Raw genomic sequence first — 7,624 nt, 5'->3', positions numbered from 1 at the left:
TGAGCCTGCCCATGTACACGTGCTCCTCCTGCAAACACAGAGCATCTGGTCATGTCCTGCCTTGGTGGGCAGAGGAAAACACAAGCTCTCACCCTGCCAGCTGTGTCTTCCATCTTAATTTAAAATTCACACTGAAGCTAGAGTTAATACACTCAGCTGGGCTATGCGAGCTCTCAGCCCTTCCTTTCAGAAAGGGCTATTGATATCTTTCTTGAGAAAATATTTACTACTACCTATGAAGCTGCTTTGTGCTAGTTGTTGTTTAAATAAATAAAAAAGGCATGGCTCTTACCACTTGCAGGATTCAGTCAGCAAAACAAGCAAAATAGGCAGACAAACAAAAAGAAGTCTATAGCGGAGACAGGATAACTATGAAGAGACATCACTTAATTAAGAGGAGAGGATTAAATATTTATAATCTTTACCAGAGTTACCCTACCCTACAAGTGCCAAAGTTGAGTGGATGGATAGATGGATAGAAGGAAGGAAAGAGATCGACAGATGTACGGATGGACAGAAAGACAGACACCGACTCCACATTTGCTCAGGAACTGGGAGAAAATTTAAAGAGGTCAATGACTTGATTCTTCTGAATCTGGTAATACTAATGAAGAGATGGTCAGTACTCAGTAGATTTGCCACAAGAGGAATGGGCATACTGGGACCACATTTTTAAAAGAGCTAGTCTGATAGGGTGAGTAGGCAAAATAAAAATAACCACAATGGAAATGGAAGAGGTGAGAAAACAGGCTGAAGGGGCAGTGCATATGAGAGAGGAGAAGACAGGCAGAGAAGATTTGGCGGAGAGATTTCTGGTAAAGAATTTGTGTATTGAGGGACAATCTGGATTTTTCAAAGCTCTTCAGATGATCCTATCAGTCAAATCTCAGAACCACTTACCTCTACTACCCTAAAAATGGCCATCAGATCAAGCTTTCAACTATTTTCATTTTATTATTTCCTCTATTAAAAGACCACACATTGTTTCCTTCCCAATTATTCAGTAGGTATTATCTATTCTTTTTTTTAAATTAATTAATTTATTTTAATTGGAGGCTAATTACTTCACAATATCATGGTGGGTTTTGCCATACATTGACATGAATCAGCTACGGGTTATATGTGTCCCCTGATCCTGAACCCCCCTCCCATCTCCCTGCCCACTCTTTTTTTTATAAAGGCAAGTTGTACATATGCATGCATACTCAGTTGTGTCCAACTCTTAGCGACCTCCTGAACTGAAACCCACCAGGCTCCTCTGTCTGTGGGATTTTCCAGGCAAGAATATTGAAGTGGGTTGCCATTCCCTTCTCCAGGGGATTCTTCCCAACCTAAGGACTGAACCCCCATCCCCTGCATCTCCTGTATTGGTAAGCAGATTCTTTACCACTGAGCCACCTACAAAGCCTTTAAGGCAAGGAATATGACTTTATTCAGAAAGCTAGCAAACAGAGAAGATGGCAGACTAATGTCTCCAAATAACCATCCCGTCCAGTCTGAGGAAAACAATAAAATGGAAAGACTAGAGATCTCTTTTTAACAACTGGAGATACCAAGGGAATATTTCATGTAAAGATAGGTACATTAAAGGCAAGGACCTAACAGAAGCACAAGAGATTAAGAAGAGGTGATAAGAACACACAGAAGAACTATACAAAAAAGCTCTTAATGACCCAGATAACCAGGATGGTGTGGTCATTCACCTAGAGCCAGACTTCATCCTGGAGTGTGAAGTCAAGTGGGTCTTTGGAAGCATTACTATGAACAAAGCTAGTGGAGGGGATGGAATTCCAGCTGAGCTTTTTCAAATCCTAAAAGATGCTGCTGCTATAGTGCTGTACTCAATATGCCAGAAATTTGGAGAACTCAGCAGTGACCACTGGAAAAGGTCAGTTTTCATTCCAATCCCAAAGAAAGGCAATGCCAAAGAATGTTCAAACTACCACACAATTGCACTCATTTCACAAGCCAGTAAGGTTATGCTCAAAATCCTTCAAGCTAGGCTTCAACAGTACGTGAACCGAGAACTTCCAGATGTACAAGCTGGATTTAGAAAAGGCAGAGGAACCAGAGATCAAATTGCCAACATCTGTTAGGTCATAGAAAAAGCAAAGGAATGTCAGAAAAACATCTACTTCTGCTTTATTGACTATGCCAAAGCCTTTGACTGTGTAAATCACAAAAAACTGTGGAAAATTCTTAAAGAGATGAGAAGACCAGACCTCTTTGTCTTCCTGCTGAGAAACCTGAATGCAGGTCAAGAAGCAACAGTTAGAACCATACATGGAACAATGAACTGCTTTAAAATTGGGAAAGGAGTATGTCAAGGCTGTATATTGTCACCCTGCTTATTTAACTTATATGCAGAGTACATCATGCAAAATGCCAGGTTGGATGAAGCTCAAGCTGGAATTAACATTGCTGGGAGAAATATCAATAACCTCAGATATGCAGATGACACCACCCTAACAGCAGAAAGCAAAGAGGAACTAAAGAGCCTTTTTTTAAAAATTTTTTTAATTTTTTCTAATTTTATTTTATTTTTAAACTTTACATAATTGTATTAGTTTTGCCAAATATCAAAATGAATCCGCCACAGGTATACATGTGTTCCCCATCCCGAACCCTCCTCCCTCCTCCCTCCCCATACCATCCCTCTGGGCCGTCCCAGTGCACCAGCCCCAAGCATCCAGCATCGTGCATCGAACCTGGACTGGCAACTCGTTTCCTACATGATATTTTACATGTTTCATTGCCATTCTCCCAAATCTTCCCACCCTCTCCCTCTCCCACAGAGTCCATAAGACTGTTCTATACATCAGTGTCTCTTTTGCTGTCTCGTATACAGGGTTATTGTTACCATCTTTCTAAATTCCATATATATGCGTTAGTATACTGTATTTAAGGTGAAAGAGAAGAGTGAAAAAGCTAACTTAGAACTCGGCATTCAAAAAACTAAGATCACGGCATCCAGTCCCATCACCTCAAGGCAAATAGATAGGGAAAAAATGGAAACAGTGACAGACTATATTTTCTTGGGCTCCAAAATCATTGCAGATGGTGACTGCAGCCATGAAATTAAAAGATGCTTGCTCCTTGGAAGAAAAGCTATGACAAACCTAGACAGTGTATTTAAAAGCAGAGATATTACTTTGCTGATAAAGGTCCATATAGTCAAAGCAATGGCTTTTCCAGTAGTCATGTATGGATGTGAGAGTTGGACCACAAAGAAAGCTGAGCACTGAAGAATTGATGCTTTTGAACTGGGGTGTTGGAGAAGACTCTTGAGAGCCCCTTGGACTGCAAGGAGATCCAACCAGTCCATCCTAAAGGAAATCAGTCCTGAATATTCATTGGAAGGACTGATGCTGAAGCTGAAGCTCCAATACTTTGGCCACCTGATTTGAAGAACTGACTCATTGGAAAAGCCCCTGTTGCTGGGAAAGATTGAGGGCAGGAGGAGAAGGGGATGACAGAGAATGAGACGATTGGATGGCATCATCGGCTCAGTGGACATGAGTTTGAACAAACTCTGGGAGATACTGAAGGGCAGGGAAGCCCGGTGTTCTGCAGCCCATGGGGTCTCAAAGATTCAGACACAACAAAATGACTGAACAACAAACTGGGGTCTGGATGCCAGCTTCTTTTACATAACAGAGAAGAGGGAAGTAAGGAAGTAAAGTAAAAACATCGTAAGTCTTGCAAATATCTCCTGGCATGGTCAGCCTCAGGAAAGACATATCATCTCTTCTTTCATTTACTCTTTTAACAAATGACCTGTAATAATTATTGATAAACACTTAACTGTGTGGAGTCTTGGGCTTCAACTGTAAAATGAGGATAATAATATCTACTTATAACTTTGCCTTAAAAACTAGATGAGGCAATATTTACAAAGCATTATCATAGTGCTTGGCATATAGAATATTAACAGTGGCAATTACTGTTAGTAACTCTCATTATTCTCTAACAGATGGTTTTGCTACAGTCTTCACTCCACCCACTGAAAGCATCAGGTAACCACTTCTGGATCTTTGCTCCTGCTATTCTTTTCTCTGGATAAAGACCCTGTTCTTCTCAGCCTAAGCCCTGCTTATCAGAAGTTCTACATCCTTTAAGTCTTTTAAGAAAATCTCTCCAAAACAACTCATCCCCAGTTTGGGATTTCTAAGGACAGTTTTCTCTGCAGTAGTTGATCTGGAATTGTCTCTTCATTTTTCTGAGATGTTAAGCACTGTCTTTGCAGTTCTGTTGCATATTCCCTGAGATCAGTTATCTGATTGTGTCACCCTTGTGTGTACACATGGTCATGCATTCAGAGCCCACTTAGTGTGTTGAATATTCATTCACATATAAGAGACACCCAGTAGACTGCAAGCTTGTGAGGGCAGGGGCCCAGTGTGTAAGATTCATCTAAGTACCACTAGGACTTACATAGTTCAGTTCAGTTCAGTTCAGTCGCTCAGTCATGTCGAACTCTTTGTGACCCCATAAATTGCAGCACGCCAGGCTTCCCTGCCCATCACCAACTCCTGGAGTTCACTCAGACTCATGTCCATCGAGTCGATGATGCCATCCAACCATCTCATCCTCTGTCGCCCCCTTCTCCTCCTGCCCCCAATCCCTCCTAGCATCAGTCTTTTCCAATGAGTCAACTCTTCACATAAGGTGGCCAAAGTATTGGAGTTTCAGCTTTAGCATCAGTCCTTCCAATGAACACCCAGGACTTATCTCCTTTAGAATGGACTGGTTGGATCTCCTTGCAGTCCAAGGGGCTCTCAAGAGTCTTCTCCAACACCACAGTTCAAAAGCATCAATTCTTCAGCGCTCAGCTTTCTTCACAGTCCAACTCTCACATCCATACATGACCACTGGAAAAACCATAGCCTTGACTAGACGGACCTTTGTCGGCAAAGTAATGTCTCTGCTTTTGAATATGCCATCTAGGTTGGTCATAAATTTTCTCCCAAGGAGTAGGCATCTTTTAATTTCATGGCTGCAATCACCATCTTCAGTGATTTGGAGCCCCCAAAAATAAAGTCTGACACTGTTTCCACTGTTTCCCCATCTATTTCCCATGAAGTGATGGGACCAGATGCCATGATCTTCGTTTTCTGAATGTTGAGCTTTAAGCCAACTTTTTCACTCTCCTCTTTCATTTTCATCAAGAGGCTCTTTAGTTCCTCTTCACTTTCTGCCATAAGGGTGGTGTCATCTGTATATCTGAGGTTATTGATATTTCTCCCGGCAATCTTAATTCCAGCTTGTGCTTCTTCCAGCCCGTGCTTCTTCCAGCCCAATGTTTCTAATGATGTACTCTGCATATAAGTTAAATAAGCAGGGTGACAATAAATATTTGTTGAATGAATGAACTGCATGCTGCCCAATAAGTCTTCACTGTTTAATCCAGTGTCACTGTTTAGTGCAGTTTGACATTTATTAAGTAACCATTGTGTTCCTATCTCAGGTGGTTGTGGTAGGAAGATGAATAAGCTATGGTTTCTAGTTGAAGGGATTTGCATTCTAATGGAAGAGACTACTACACACAATTCCAATAAATGGAAAATATACTAAGCTAAAAGTATGCAGGGTTCAGGATGGGGAACACATGTATACCTGTGGCAGATTCATTTTTATATTTGGCAAAACTAATACAATTATGTAAAGTTTAAAAAGAAAAAAAAGAAAAAAAAAGACAGAGAGAGCCATCTAACCAGCAGGGTTTCAAGGAAGGCTTCCTTGAGGAGATAATTTCTGAAGTTTTAGAAGATAAATGAGAATTTTACAGGAAAGAAAGACAAGAAGGAACTGATTTTAGAATTAAATGATTACACTGTCTACAGAGTGGTGGACAGTTTTAACAGGAGTGTTTGTGGCATGAAGAAGTACAAACAGATGATTATAATAATCCAGGTGAGAGATGAAGATGGAAGGAATTTGGTCAGTGGGAAGTCAGGGCAAAGAAATCAGCAGTCATGAGAAACGTTTCAAGGGTAAAATCTACTGGCCTTATTGAATATGGAGGTGTTGGAGAGTAGAGGTATGCACGAGTGTGTACCCAGGCATTAAGTCGTGTTTGATTCTTTGTGACTCCATGGACTGTTGCCCACCAGGCTGCTCAATCCATGGGATTTCCTAGGGAAGAATACTAGAGTCGGTTGCCATTTCTTTCTCCAGTGGATCTCCCCAATCCAGGGATCGAACCTGTGTCTCCTGCATTGGCAGAAGGATTCTTTACCACCAAGCCACCTGGGAAGCCTGAGTAGAGGTATGGGGTAGTTCAGAAGGAGGGAGGAAGGCTGAATAATTTGTGGCCATTTTTTAAAAACCACTACAATCAGCAGCACATGCATGGACCTTATGGGAAATGCATACTCTTAGGGTCCACTAGAGACCCACCAAGCCAGACTCTCCAGGAGTGGGACCCAGGAATCTGTTTTAACAAGCCCTACAGGTAATTCTGGCACCTGATAACAAGCCCAACTGTAAGGATAAAAGACACTCTCTTTGTATCCAGGAATACATATTTGGTCCCCTTTGTTTCTTCCTAACAACTCTCGTTGAACTATTTATCTTCCAGTCCTTGCTGAATAGTTAAAAATCAATTCGTTGAAGGGTGGGAAAAAATGAGGGAATGGTAGGGATGTATAATATATATGGGTGTGAGTATGCACTGGGAAAAGAGTTGGGGAAAGTGTCCAAGTACAAAGGATCTCTGTTCATCAAAAGGCTTTCTGAAATCTGGTGTTCATCATTTATAAAATCAAATGTAATATATGACTAAGCTTTAGGAAAATATTTTCTAGTAAGATCATGAATTGAAAGAAAATGTAAGCACATCAAAGAAAAGGGCTCTAGTCTAGGGAGCAAGATTTGGAAAGCACAATTTTTTTTGATCATCCAATGTGTTACTCATGCCCACTGAAGGACAGAATGTATTAAAATAACTGGTCAATAATCTCAATCAATATTTTAGTGGAACCCCATAGTGGAATCAATAATGGTGACCCAAATGCAATGACCTTTGGAACTCAGAACTCTGCTGTCTCATAGGTTGTTTCTAATCGACTTAATAAAAAATGTTCAGGTGCAAAACCAAATGGTTCAATTCCTGGAAAATCATTAGTAGTTAAGTAATTAAACAATCACTCACTTATTAACTTTTCCAGGTACTTTGGTCACGCTTGACAACACCAAGATTGCCTAGTAATTATATAAATTATTCCTTTTCTCCATTCAGTAGTTACTCTAAAAAATAAATTTTCATGAAAAAAAGATAACTTTTGAAGCATGGGTAGTGGAAATAGGGTGCTAAACTCTCCCAGAGGTACTGCTGATTCAAAACATATGTCAGGAGTAAGCAGCATGGAGCAATGGAAACAACAATGATTTATTTCATGAATTCTTTGCAATTTTAACAAGAATGAGCATTTCATAATTATAAAAAATAGTTATTTTCTTTTAAATTAAAATTTAAAAAGAAAGATATGCATGAAGAAAAAAGTACAAGTGTCAAAGTCAAAATGTGTTGGTTCAGTTCCTGATTCTGCAACTTACCAGCTTACATGACCTTGGGCATGTTTCTTAGCTGCTCTGGGCTTCTGTGTTCTTCTCTTGAAGACAG

This window comes from Bos indicus x Bos taurus, chromosome 20 (genome assembly GCF_003369695.1).
Source record: "Bos indicus x Bos taurus breed Angus x Brahman F1 hybrid chromosome 20, Bos_hybrid_MaternalHap_v2.0, whole genome shotgun sequence".
NCBI classification, from domain to species: Eukaryota; Metazoa; Chordata; class Mammalia; order Artiodactyla; family Bovidae; genus Bos; species Bos indicus x Bos taurus.
This window is presented reverse-complemented; position numbering follows the sequence as displayed.